The 14,879-nt window shown below is 37.6% G+C and overlaps 1 pseudogene; it reads left to right on the plus strand.

Moving 5' to 3' along the window:
* The first annotated feature begins 952 nt into the window (after positions 1 to 952).
* On the plus strand, positions 953 to 2,100 carry LOC122213407 (annotated as a pseudogene).
* Positions 2,101 to 14,879: the final 12,779 nt, after the last annotated feature.

Raw genomic sequence — 14,879 nt, forward strand, 5'->3', positions numbered from 1 at the left:
TTGCAAAGATTGTGACTGAGAATTATTAAAAACTAATTAGAGAATTCAAGGCTGAGATTTGAGAAGTTCTTTAAAACTCATAGAATCAAAATAAATATACTGAGGTATGTTATAGTAAAATTATTGAAAACAAAAGATAAATAATAAATCTTAAAAGCAATCAGAGGTCTACAGATTCATTCAATCCTAGTCAAAATCTCAGAAGGTTTTTTTGAGGGAAACTTATGAATTGTTCTAAAATTAAAATGGAATTAACAAAGGGAGTTTGAAAATGAACAAAATGGAAAAACATTCTTTTAAATTCGTAATTCTTTTAAAACTGCAATAAAGCTACATTAAGACTATACTATGGGTATAAGGAATGACAAATCAGTAGAACCAAACAGAGTCTAAATATAGATGTAGATACAGATATAAATTATATAGTCAACTTATTTTCAGCCAAGGTGCTAACTTAAAACCATTCAAAAGAAATCTCTTTATAAACAGATAGTGCTGGATCAATTCTATATGACACTCCACACACCAACGTTAAACTAATTCAAGATGTATCAAAGGCTTAAATATAAAATCTACCACCATAAATCTTCTAGAGGAAAAGATAGGAAATTGTCTTTGTCACCTTGAGTAGGCAAAGATTTATTAAACAAAAAACCCCACCAGTCATTATAAAAATTGATAATTTGAGCTATATCAATATTAAAGAGAAAACTTCTATCAAAAGAAATCATTAAGAAAATGAATATAGAAGCCACACACTACAAATATTTATATGCATAAATCTGACAAATGGCTTTTATCTAAAATATATAAAGAATTCCACAAATCAATCTTATGAAGACAAATAATCCAATAAAAAGGGTAAAACTTTTGAAAAAACACTTTGCAAAAGATGATATAAGAATGACAGTGTTGTTTAAGCTCTCAACCTTGCTGCTGTTGTATTGCCAAGATGTTGCTTTCTAACAAGCAGACTCTGGACAAGCTGGACATGGAGGGGAAGTGGGTCATCATGAGAATGGACTTCAACGTACCTGTGAAGAACAATCAGATAACAAACAACCAGAGAATCAAGGGTGCCATCTCAAGCATCAAATTCTGCTTGGACAATGGAGCCAAGTCACTTGTTCTTATGAGCCATCTGGGCTGGTCTGATGGTTTGTCCATGCCTGACAAATACTCTTTGGAGCCAGTTGCTATAGAATTCAAATCTCTGCTAAGCTGAGATTTTGTTCTTGAAGGACTGTATGAGCCTGGAAATGGAGAAAGCTTGTGCTGATCCTTCTTCTGGGTCTGTCATCTTGCTGCAGAACCTTCCCTTTCATGTGAAGGAATAAGGGAAGGCAAAAGATATTTCTGGGAACAAGGCTAAAGCTGAGCCAGCCAAAATAGAAGCCTTCTGAGTTTCACTTTCCAAGCTAGGGGATGTCTATGTCAATGATGCTTTTGGCACTGGTCACCAAGCCCACAGTTGAATGGTGGGATTTAGTCTGCCACAGAATGCTGGAAATTTCTTGATGAAGAAGAAACTGAACTACTTTACCAAGGCCTTGGAGAGCCCAGCAACCCTTCCCTGCCATCCTGGGTGGACCTAAAGTTACAGACAAGACCCAATGGATCAATAATATGGTGAACAAAGTCAAGGAGATGTTTATTGGTGTTGGAATGGCTTTTACCTTCCTTAAGGTGCTCAACGACATGGACAATGGCACGTTTCTACTTTGATGATGAGGGAGCCAAGATCATCAAAGACCTGATGTCCAAAGCTGGGAAGAACAGTGTGAAGATTACCTTGCATGTTGGCTTTGTCACTGCTGACAAGTTTGATGAGAATGCTAGGACTAGCCAAGCACGGTGACCTCTGGCATACTTGCTGGCTGAATGGGCTTGGAAGGTGGTCCTGAGAGGCAGTTGCTGGGGCTAAGCAGATTGTGTGCAGTGGACCTCTGGGTGTATTCGAATGGGAAGCTTTTGCCCAAGGAATCAAAGCCCTCATGGACAAAGTGTTGAAAGCCACTTCCAGGGGCTGCATCACCATTGTAGAGACTCTGCCACTTGCTGTGCCAAATGGACACAGAGGATAAAGTCAGCCATGTTTAGTACTTTTCTGGCTATTGATTCCTGTGTGCAGCCCCTAAGTCAACTTAGCAGTTACTGTGTCTCCCTTCGGCAGTAACTAAAATCTTCCCCATGTCAGGATTCACCTAGTGGCAGAAAGATGCAGTGTCGAAAACTCTTAAACAGTTGCACAGCATCTCAGCTGCTCTTTTACCACACCCTGGTCTTGCCTGCATGCTTCAATAACCCCTTGAATTTCTTAGTGACTAAAGCATTGTACATTCTAGAGGGCATATGTTTATATTGTGCCTGTTAAAAGAAAATGAGTTGTGTTAGCTTCTCTTTTTGAAGTAGCTTATTATGATTAGTTTTGTCATTGTTTCATTATTCAGTATCGAAATAAGATGAAATCCCAGTTATAGGTAGTGAGGGAGACAAAGTTGTTAATGTATTAAATAAATAATAAATGTTTTTCAAAAATGACCAATAAGCACAAAAAAAAAGGCTGTATACTAATCATCAGAGAAATACTAGTGAAAACCACAATGATATATCAGCTGTAATTCAATTTAAAAAATTAAGAAAAAACACAATTACAAACCATTTTACACCTGTTAGAATGGAAAACAGTTAAGAGCAATAAGAATACTTGTTGGTAAGGATGTAGAACAATTAACTTTCATAAATGCTGATGGGAATATAAAATTATACAAATACATGTTTTGCAGTTTCTTATACAGTTAAACAGATATTTTATCCCACAACCCAGGAACTCCATTTTAGGCATTTACACAAGATAAATAAAAACACATGTCCAATAAAAATATTTATAAAATTGTTTTTTACAGCCTCATCAAATAGCCCCTAATTTGAAACAACTCAGATGCTCATGCACAGGAGAATGGAATAAACACCTTGTAGTATACTCATACAGTGGACTATTTCTTGACAATAAAAAGGAAATGAACAGTACTGATACAATCCATGTCATAATGAATCTTATAGATGCAGTGTTAAACACACAATTTTGAACAAAAGAAACCATGCATAGATGATTATATTCTGTAGGATTTCATTTATTTGAAATCCAAGAAGAGGACTACTGTGATAGAAATTAGAACAGTAATACTTTAGGTGGGGGAGCATGGGATTGAATGGAAAAGGCAAGAGAGTGATTTTGGGGTGATAGAAATGTATTTAGGGTATTTCACTTTGGAGAGTAGTACCCAATTCTGGATAGTAGTTACATGGGTGAATGGATAGTAGTTACATGGGTGAATAAACTTATCAAAGCCCATCAAACTGAACATTTGATACCTGTATATTTTATTGCATGTATATTATATGTTAGTAAAAAAAAGGAACCTAATGAGATGTCATTAATGTAAAAATGGCTAAAATTAAGAAAAAAACAAATAAACATGGTCATCTTAAATACTGAGGGAGTTATGGACCCATGGGAACAGCCAAGCAGTGCAAGTAGTAAGGTAAATTGGTACAACTAGTCTGGAAACTTAAAGGGAAAGGTGCACAAAGCTTTGGCCCAGAAATTCCACTCCTGGATATATTAAAAAAAGAAGAGTGGAAAAGGCTGGTCGAGGCAGTTTATAACAGTATTACTTTAATATTAAAATTTGTATGGTATATACCCATCCAGCAGTGAAAACTACATTGTATGTAACAATAGGCAAAAAAAATATCTCAAAACCATTATATTTTGTAAATTAAATTCAAAAAGAAAGAACACATACCATGTGAGTCTATGTATATAAGTGTCAAAAATAATTGTAAATTGCTCTGCATTTTTCTGTTTGCATGTTTTATTTCAGTTTTAGCAAGTGAATTATGAACGTCAGAAGGGAGAGCCTAGGCTGTGATGTGGGTTTGGAGTAAAGAGGAGGAGGAGAGATCAACAAGAAGCAATGATTTTACGTTTAGTCTCCATTTCCACTAACAGAAAAAAACACAAGTATCTCTTTCATACCTTTGTTCAGTTTTGTTCTTCATTGATTTTTACTGTATTCATACCAGAATAAAGTCAGAAATCTTAAGGCCGTTGAAATATTTTTTGTTCTTCTCTCCCATCTGCACTCTGAAATACCCTTTTTACAGTTCACCAGTGTCATATTACCTTATTATCTTGCTGAATATTTTATGCATAGGTACTTCTTTCTATATTTGCTTTCACAACTTTTTGGGTTTTCCATTGACTCCTAAATGCTAGCTTTCTGGTGAGGCTAATACTTTTTGCCAAGTCCGTTAGACCCTTTCAGCTTTTATAAAAGTATGCTGACCTTTAATGATTGCACTGCTGAGTAGCATGATTAACGTATATATTTTTGAAACTGGGACATAAACAGACCGTAAAAGAAGTAATAATTTAAGTAGATTATTAATCTGTTTTATTTATGCATATTATTTCCTCATAAAAAACACTATAGCCTCAAATTATTGTTGAAACCCAATTTTATTCTCTGGCATCATCTAGTAATTCCAGTGTGAATAATTGCCTTGTAATAAACAAATTACCTGATTAAGAGGATGGAATAATTAGATATATACATGATTCCATGCATTTTTCTCCTCTAACTCCAGTATTTCAACAATGCCAATAATACAGCTTTCTGAAAAGTCAAAGCTTTTCCTTTTATAAGATACTTTGATAGATACATTCTGTTTGGGGAAAATAATTTCAGTCTTAAATATGTGCCTTTACAGACAAATGCAAATGTGATCAGCAAACAAATGTAAAATTTGTTTATAGAAAATAAAGCAGCTATAATTTAATTAGTACCTTCCATAGTATGGTGCTAAATAGACAGTTTTCATGTATTATTTTAAATTGAGTGTAATATTCCAGTATAAATCTCTATATTATCTCCATATTCTATTCCCTTTTGCAGATGAGGAGACAGTAGCAGGGAGATAAAAATGACTTGAACAAAACAGACATGACTGTTAAGATTCCCACCGTTGCTGTTCATAGCTTTTCATAGATGATAATGACTTATTCCAGGGTTTGGCCACCTCAGGACCCACAGGTTCATCTTTAGAGACTGGGGCCATAAGTGGCTCAGTAGTAGCTGCAAAGTTCTGAGCTGGTATCTATGGTAGAGAATTTGTTAATAAGTCAAAAATATGCAATAAATATTAACATATCAAACCCTCTGGCTCATGACAGAGATAATATCAATGGGGATATATTTTTGCTGGGATATTTTAGCTTCAGTCCTACATGAAACTGTAGATCTCCCATTTTGCTAAATCATTCCTAGCCTCAGACATAGTGGTCAAGTACATGAAAAGCTTGTCTTCCATGTCTGCTCACTTCCCTTTTGAAATGCTCCTCCCATCATAGCCCACCACCCTCTCCTTTCAGTGTGCCTGGTCACTCTGCATTCCATTCAGACCTACGGACTCTTCTTCCTCTTCCCTCCTCACATATCAACATTTTCCTGTCAAGTAGCACATGTCTTTAAAATTCTGATATAAACATATCAGAGTTTATTATTTTTTGATCACTAAAAAAAAAGTACCTTGTATCTGTGCCTATTCTACACGTGACATCTCTAAGCAGCTTACACAAAAAGTGAATTAGGTAACTCAAGCAACACCAGTTCTTTCTTTAGAAAGCACTTCACTCTTGGACTCAAATGATGGTATTTGGGATTCATCTTTCCAGTCTCCTAGCTCTGCTGTCTGTGCTGACTTCATTGTCAGACAGAGTCTGCCTTTCTGGAGCCAGTATGCCTATCTTTCCAGGCTTACCTGGGAGCAGCTGGGCATTTTCAGTGGAAGGAGGATACATCTTTTCTAGGAGTTGTAGAGAAAAAGACCTGGGGACCTTGACTCCAACTGGTTTGTTAGGCATGTACTGACTCCTGGAACAGATAACCACCTCTTGGTGACAAGGTCTTCACCTTGGATGAATGTTTGATAGGGAAAAAGCATACAGTGAACACACTCAATGTATTTTCAAACAAGCTTTAAGACAGTCATATCAAAATGTATGTAACCATAGAGTTAGTGGAAGGCTTTCCATTTGCATTTCAGGAGTTCAAGTATGTAGAATTGGCATTCCAGAAGGGGAATTTACAGATATGAAGGCTCTTTTGGGAGTATATGGACTCTGGGGCATGGGGGGAGGGGCAACTGCCCCCTTTAAGTGGAACAGCCTGGAGCAGTGAATGAGTTGTCCTTCAGTATGATCTTAACTCAAGAGTTCTGATTTTCTCACTCACATTGCAATCCTATTTGCCTTGTCAACAGTTTTCCTGTGCTGATTTAAAAATATTCTAAGGGTTGTTGTTTGTTTTGCTTCTTGGTAGCCATATGGTCTCTTTACAACCAGAAATGTGTTCTTTCTTTGAGAGGGATATATTCTGTCCTGGCTTGGGGTGAATATTTCTTGTGTGTGTTCACATTCATGTCTTCACTCAAGAATTTGTTGAAAATCTGAAAAATCTAAAGCTTGTGTGGCCACAGTGACACATTATGGTGCACAATGAAACATGACTCATTTATTTAAATAGCACAAGTGAAATGTATCCAGCATTTCTAATGCCCGACCATTGGAAATATTTCTCAGTGGTATACCCTAATGTCTAATAGGTCACTGGCATGTAACTGCTAGAAATTTGATCAGGGATTCCATGTGCAGTCTAGACTTGAGGATAAAGGATCAAGACAAGAATTTCACATCCAATATACCGTCTTTCCATCCAATCAAATAAGGTTAGAGTTACCAGTCTGTGTATAGAAAACCCAAGCCTTAGCCTTAGAATTTAATTCAGAATCAAGGAAAATACAATATGCTCTAATGTTAAGCAAATACCCTCTTTACTAGAAGTGGGTCATCCAGAGCCCAAGCTGCTAAAGAAGAACAGATGAAATGCAATAATTCCAAGTACAGACCAATGAAGGCCAAGTGCCTAGTTAATCTTTCAAAGGACATGTGGGTAAGCAAAGTCCCTCAGTAGCCACATGGTGCTGTGAATACCTATTAAGGGTTGAACATGTCTAATTCATATATGACTGTAGGGTCATCATGATTTAGTGGGAAGGAAACAAGACATGGTTTGTAGAAACCAATGAAAGGGAAACCATTACAGAAGGTTTTAAGGTTTAGAAGGTTTCAAGGAACTTTTAGAAAAGAAAGTTCATGTCATAGCTCCTAAATGATAACATCCCAAAGAGCACAAATGAAAAGATTCCACCTCATTAACTCCTTTTTTAAGGGAAGAATAACACCAGCATTTAAAGGAGTAAAAGCAGGAGAGGACCCTCCAGGCATCCAGGTGAACTCTCAATTGTTCAGAAGCAGCTGGCCTGGTAAGCAGTTCATTACCTCATTTTCAAAGTGTGGTTTGAGGTGTGATATCATGTTCTTTTTATAGCATTAGAAATTCAGTCTGTATTCATAAACTATTAGCTTCCTTCCCTATGATTTAGAAAAGAGGCAAAAAATTGGTGTTTTTGGAGTTTCTCTTTAAAATTCAAGACCTCCGGGGCGCCTGGGTGGCTCAGTCGGTTAAGCGTCCAACTTCAGCTCAGGTCACCATCTCGCGGTCCGTGAGTTGGAGCCCCTCGTCAGGCTCTGGGCTGATGGCTCAGAGCCTGGAGCCTGCTTCCAATTCTGTGTCTTCCTCTCTCTCTGCCCCTCCCCCGTTCATGCTCTGTCTCTCTCTGTCCCAAAAATAAATAAACGTTAAAAGAAAAAATTTAAAATTCAAGACCTCCTTGCAACACGTATGCAATTCTAGAACAGGGCTTGCCAACCTTTTTCTTCAAAAGACTGCATAATAAATATTTTCGACCCCTGAGGGCAGAAGGTCCCTCGGAGCAGCTGTTAAACTCTGCCATTGTAGTGCAAAGTCATAGGCAGTATGTAAATCAGTGATCATGGCTGTGTTCCAATAAAACTTTATTTACAAAAACAGGCAGCAGGCTGGTTTGACCCATAGGCCACCATTTGTCAACCTTGTTATAGAAAATCATTTAGCTCAGAGTTGTGCCATTGTGCTAACTCAATGACTACCTGTAGAAGTTGGTGGTTATGGGTGATATGAACAGTCAATTTTCAAATGACTGGTTAGTGGTGTCCCAGTATCCTGAGCTGCATGGCTTGAAATAATTCGGAATATCACTAGTAACTGATATAACTAGTATTTCTGAAATGAAAGTTGCAGATGGTTTTCAGAGGTTTACATGTTCTGATTGTTAATAACTCTTTTCTGTGCATTGAATTCTGTTGAATTCTGATTATGTATATGTGTATATACACACACACACATATATATGTATATACATACGCACATATTTTCTGAAAATTATTTTTCGACCATGTACTTTGGAAGTAAGGTAACTGAATTATTTAAAACAGCATGATACTGATGATGTCACACATCCATTTTGGACATTATTAATAAACCATATTCGATTGTACTCTTGTTCTTACAAAAAAAATCTTTCTTTTTTGAAGCCACACTGTGAAGTTATTTTACTCAAAACTTGCATTTTTTTTTTTTTACTTTCTGAAAATAAGATATCAAATTTGTTCTCAGAAAAATAGCATATAGCTAAGACTCCTATGATCATGAACTGGGAAATGAGATAAACCCATATTGTATTTTAGCTCTGCCTCCTACGAGTTTTTGGGATTCCGTGCAAGTGACATAAGTTTTTTGAGCTTCTATTTCTTCATCTGTGTGTAAGATGAATTAGGAAATGTGTGTAAAGCATTTGGCACAATTTGGGGCATATAAGGAATGCTCAGTAATTTACAACTACAGGCATACCTCCTTGTATTGTGCTTCACTTTTTTGTGCTTTGTAGATACTGCATTTCTTACACATTGAATGTTTGTGCCAACCCTGCAACAAGCTAGTCTCTTGGCACCATTTTTCCAATAGCATTTGCTCACTCTATGCCTACATGTCATATTATGGTAATTATTTCAATATTTCAAACTTTTACCAATTTTCACTATATTTGTCATCTGTGATAAATGATCTTTGGTGTCACTGTTGTGATTGTTTGGGGCACCATGAACCACCTCTGTATGAAATGGCAAATTGATAAAAATGTTGTATGTGTTCTGACTGCTCCACCAACCAGCCCTTACCCCATCTCTCTCCCTCTCCCTAGGCATCCATATTGTCTGAGACACAACAATATTGAAATTAGGTCAGTTAATAATGCTACAGTGGCCTCTAACTGTTCAGGTGAAAGGAAGAATCACACATCTCTCACTTTAAATCAAAAGGTAGAAATGACTAAGCTTAGTGATGAATGAATGTCGAAAGCTGAGATAGGCCAAAAGCTAGCCAAGTTGTGAATGCAAAGGAAAAGTTCTTGAAAGAAATTTAAAATGTTCATTCCAGGGGCACCTGGGTGGCTCAGTCATTTGGGCGTCCAACTTCGGCTCAGGTCATGACCTCATGGTTCATGGATTTGAGCCTTGCATCAGGCTCTATGCTGACAGCTCTGTGCTTCAGATTCTGTGTCTCCCTCTCTGTCTCTGTCCCTCCCCTGTTTGTACTCTCTGTCTCTCTCTCTCTCTCTCTCAAAAGTTAATAAACATTTAAAAATATGTTCACTCCAGTGAACACCCAAATGATAAGAAAGCAAAACAGCCTTTTTGCTGATATGGAGAAAGTTTATGGTTTGGTTAGAAGATCAAACCATCCACAAGGTTGCCTTAAGCCAAAGTTTAATCCAGAGCAAGGCCCTAATTCTCTTCAGTTCTCTGAAGGTTGAGAGAGGTGAGGAAGTAACAGGAGAAAAGCTTGACTCTAGGAGAGGTTGGTTCTTGAGGTTGAAAGAAAGAAGTCATCTTTATGACTTTAAAGTACAAGTGAAACAACAAGTACTGATGTAGAAGCTGAAGCAAGTTCTCTAGAAGATCTAGCTGAGATAATTAATGAAGGTGGCTACACTAAAGAACAGAAGTTCAATGTAGACAAAATAGCCTTCTATTGAAAGAAGATGCCATCTAGGACTTTTGTGGGTAGATAGGACTAGGACTAGAAGATGCCATCTAGGACTTTTGTGGGTAGGAGAAGTCAGTGCCTGGCTTCAAAGTTTCAAAAGACAAGCTGACTCCCTGGTTAGGAGATAATGCAAATGAAGCCAATGCTCATTTACCCGTCTGAAAATCCTAAGGCCCTTAAGAACTATGCAAAGCCTCCTCTGCCTGTGCTCTATAAATGGAACAACAAAGCCTAGATGATAGCACATCTATTTACCAGATGGTTTACTGACTATTTTAAGCGCAGTGTTAAGACCTACTGCTCAGAAAAAAAGATGCCTTTCAAATTATTACTGCTCACTGACAATGCACCTGGCCACCCAAGAGCTCTGATGTATGATGGAATTTATGTTGTTTTCATACCTGCCAACACAGCATCCATTCTGGAACCCATGAGTCGAGAAGTCATTTCAAATTTCAAGTCATATTATTTAAGAAATACATTTTGTAAGGCTGTAGGTGCCATAGAGAGTGATTTTTCTGATAGATTTGGACAAAGTAAATTGAAAACCTTCTGGAAAGGATTCACCATTCTGGATAGAATTAAGAGCATCCATGATTCATGAGAAGAGGTGTAAATAACAACATGGACAGGAGTTTGGAAGTTGTTTCCAACCCTCATGGATGACTTTGAGGGATTTGGGACTTCAGTGGAGGAAGTAACTGCAGAAGTGGTGGAAATAGCAAGAGCAGTAGAATTAGAAGTGGAGCCTGAAGATGGGATTGAATTGCTCTCATGATAAAATTTTAACCGATGAGGAGTTGCTTCTTATAGATGAGCAAAGGAAATGGTTTCTTGAGAAGGAATCTACCCTTGGTGAAGACGCTGTGAAGCTTGTTGAAATGACAACAAAGAGTATTTCATAGAATGCATAGAATATTACATAAACTTCGCTGATAAAGCAGAGAGGGTTTGAGAGGTTTGACTTCAATTTCAAAAGAAGTTCTACTGTGGGTAAAATGCTATCAAACAGCATTGCATACTACGTAGAAATTGTGAAAGGGACAGTCAATCAATGCAGCAGAGTTTACTGTAGTCTTGTTATTAGAAATTGCCATAGCCACCCCAACATTCAGCAACCCCCATCCTGATTAGTCAGTGCTATCACATCAAGTAAAGACCTAGCAGCAAGAAGATTATGACTTGCTAAAAAATCAGATGATGGTTAGCATTCTTTAGCAATATTTTTAGTTAGGTTATGCACATTTTTTAACATAATGCTCTTGCTCACTTAATAGAATACAATATAGTGTAAACATTACTTTTATATGCACTGGGAAATCAAAAAAATATTTACCTTGCCTTATTGCCATATTTACTTTATTGCGGTGGTCTAGAACTGAACCCACAGTATTTCCAAGGTATGCCTGTATAATTATATTGTCTTTAGTCAGTTGGGGAAACAACTCACATATCATCGTTTTTTTAATTAAACAAATTAATGTTTATTATTTTTGAGAGAGAGAGAAACAGCATGAGTGGGGGCGAGGCAGAGAGAGAGGGAGACACAGAATCCAAAGCAGGCTCCAAGCTCTGAGCTGTCAGCACAGAAGCTGACACGGGTTTCCAGCCCATGAACTGTGAGATCATGACCTGAGCCAAAGTCAGACAGTCAACCGACTGAGCCACCCAGGCGCCCCAGTCACATATTATTTTTCCAGTACTGTTAATATCTTTCTTGGTAAGACTGATGACTACTGTTTTTTGCTTGCCAGCTATCAATTCTCCATTCTTATGGTAAAATCCAGGTAGAATTTTTCTTGTGGTTTCTAGGTAACTAAGAGTGAATCTGCCCTCATCTTTGGTTCAAAGAATAGGCATATGACCTTCTTTGACCATAGGACTGATTTAAATATGGGCACATGACCCCTTTTTTGCCAAGGAGATTTAATTCTGGGGCTTTTATTAGAAAGACAAAGTGAGAGAGTATGTAAGCCTAGAGTTGCTGGCAGAGATATTTGCCTAAAGCCATACACACCCATGAACTTTTTCATCTATGTAAATCAATAAATTTATTGTTGTTTTTGCTTTATGCACTTTGAGATGAGTTTCTGTCACTTGCAACTGAATGAGACCTGGCCAGTACAATTGATTATTTTACATTTCCTAGCAGTGCAGATTTTATCAGCTAAACAATGTCTGAATTTTTTTTTTCTTTTTAGTAGAACAGCATAATATGGTTGATCTTTTTTTCTATCTTTTTTTGTTCTTCCTTCTTCCCTTCCTCCTTCTCTCCTTCCATCCTTTCCTCTCTCCCCCTTACTCTACCTCTGGTTCTCTTTCTCTCTCCCTCTGTCTCTCTGTCTCTTTCTGGTCTCTCTCTTTTTCTTTGTTTTTTTTTTTTTAATTCTTTTATAGTTTTGACCCTATAGATCAAAATTCAAAGTAATCCCATAGCAAGACTTACATCTGTTATAAAGATCAAACATTTTATTTTTTGTCAGCTGAGATAATGGAGTTCTTGATAAGGCTTTCTTTGAGAACACAAAATCAGAGTGTTAACCCTGGTGGGGGGGGGGATATTCAAGACCAGCCCCCCCTTTGACAAGAGAACATTTTGTCCTAAGAGATTAAGTGACCTGCCCAAGGTCACAAAATTAGTTATGAAAAAGGATTAGGATTCAGGTTTCCTATCCATACAAGAGTTTCCTTTTGAGTTGCATTTATATGTTTAGTAGGCCGTCTTGTCTGTGCTGCATGAATCCAAAGGAGTACGATTTCTCAGATTAAAAACCAGAAACAACCACAGATATATTTGTTTTGTACACACAGTCTAATTATATCCATAAAATAATAGCATATGTTTAAATGCAGGTAGTACTTTAATACAGCTGTCAAGAATTGTTAGCAACATTGTCCATGCTTTGGTTCACTCTCTAGCTGGTGTATTTTACCCATACATTACTTAAAAGTTTACATGGGTTTTCTTTGGATTTGAATTAAAGGGAAATATGAGATGACTTTGGAATAATTACAGAGTGACCTTGAAGTTACTTAATCTCTGTGAGCCTCAGTTTCCTCATTTGTAAAGCATTTCTAATATTTATCACTTTTGCCTAGTAATGTAAGTAAGTATAAATGAGATAATCTGTGAGGTTTGTGGCTCTGGGCTAGTGTCTTAGTCTGCTCAGGTCTAGTATCTGAGTCTGTTAGATCTGGTGTCTTAGTCTGCTCAGGCTACTATCAATGGTGTGTAAAACAACAGAAAATTACTTCTGTCAGTTCTGGAGGCCTAGAAGTCCAAGATCAAGGTGTCGGTAAATTCAGTTGTTGGTGAGAAAGGTATTCCTGGAAAACCGACACTCCATTCTCACCTCGCCTCACTGTGTCCTTACATGGACTTTTCCTCTGTGTTTTCACAGAGACTAAAGTTTGGTCAAGGAGAGAATCTGTCCCTGTTCATGACTTAATCTAAACTTTTTTACCTCCCAAAGGCCCTGTCTGCAAATATCACCATGTTGGAGGTCAGGGCTTCAACGTGTGAACTTTTGGGGGACAACAGAAATTCAGTCCATCGTGATAAGTGTTTATTACACATAAGTGTTGATTTTAAGATTATTATCATGTTGCTGTTACAGCTGTTTTCTAGCTCAAAATTAACCCTCAGCATAGACAAGCTATTTGGAAGTTTTTTGCATCCTCACATATGTGGTAATGCTTTGTTTACAAGTTTGGCATTTTGGTGAGTTTCCTCAGGTATTTTGTCACGGAACAGACGGTGCAATAAAAGTGGAGTGGAGTGCGTGTCTGAAATCGGTAACAACCACAAGTTGATCTATTTATATGATAATAGTACAGTTAAAAATAAATAGGCAACCATACTCCTGAAAAATAGAATACAATTTCAGGAAGCCAGCGAGTTCATTAGTTTCTTTTAACGATCTAACAAATAACATTTCACATATTATAGTCTTCCACCGGGAACCCTAAAAAGAAAATTAAGCTTTTTGTGTCACAGCCTGGATTCTATTCGTATGAAATGTAGCCGTCCTACACACAACAGTGAGGCATTAGAGAGCGATGATACAGGGGAGTGGATGGGAAGGGAGGGCAGTGGGGGAACACCTCAAAATCACATTTGGAAAGAACTGTAAGACAATCTTCTTTCCCCAAATGTAAAGCATTTGGTGTGTATATTTCACCAAGTTCCTAAAAGGTCTGGTAGAGATCCTGTGAAACTGGGGCTCACGCTTGTCGCTTGTTTGGCAATATTAACATCTCTTTAACCACTATCCTCTATATTAGAAGTTTATCTGTGATTTTCACCCCATCCAAAGCCTCAGATTTTTAATAGGATTTCATTAAATGGTCAGTTACCCTTCAGAATTATAGTCCTCAAACTGTAATATGCATATAGGTCACCTAAGAATCATCTTACCATGCACAGCAGGACATGACATTGTGCATTTCTAACCAGCTCTCAAAGGATGGCTACCATGCTGGGGTCTGCAGACCACCTCTGTGCAGCATTGCTGTTAGAACTTTCCACGACCATGAATATTCTGTATCTGTGCTGTCCGATAGGTGGTTACCAGCCACATGTGACTATTAAGCACTTGAAATGAAGTCAGTGTGAAAGAGGAATTGAGGTTTTCACTTTATTCCATGTACATTTAAACAGCCTCATATGGCTGGTGGTTATCTTGTTGGACTGCACAGTTCTAGGGTCAATAAGAATAATTTCAGCTCTCACCCTGCCAGTGTCCTCTCCCCACATCAGCCCTCTAAGTGGATCCCATTGTATTAGTATTAAGTATAGGCAGAGCTGGTCTACAGGCTTGGTGTGGGGTC

This window comes from Panthera leo, chromosome A2, assembly GCF_018350215.1.
Source record: "Panthera leo isolate Ple1 chromosome A2, P.leo_Ple1_pat1.1, whole genome shotgun sequence".
Lineage (NCBI taxonomy): Eukaryota > Metazoa > Chordata > Mammalia > Carnivora > Felidae > Panthera > Panthera leo.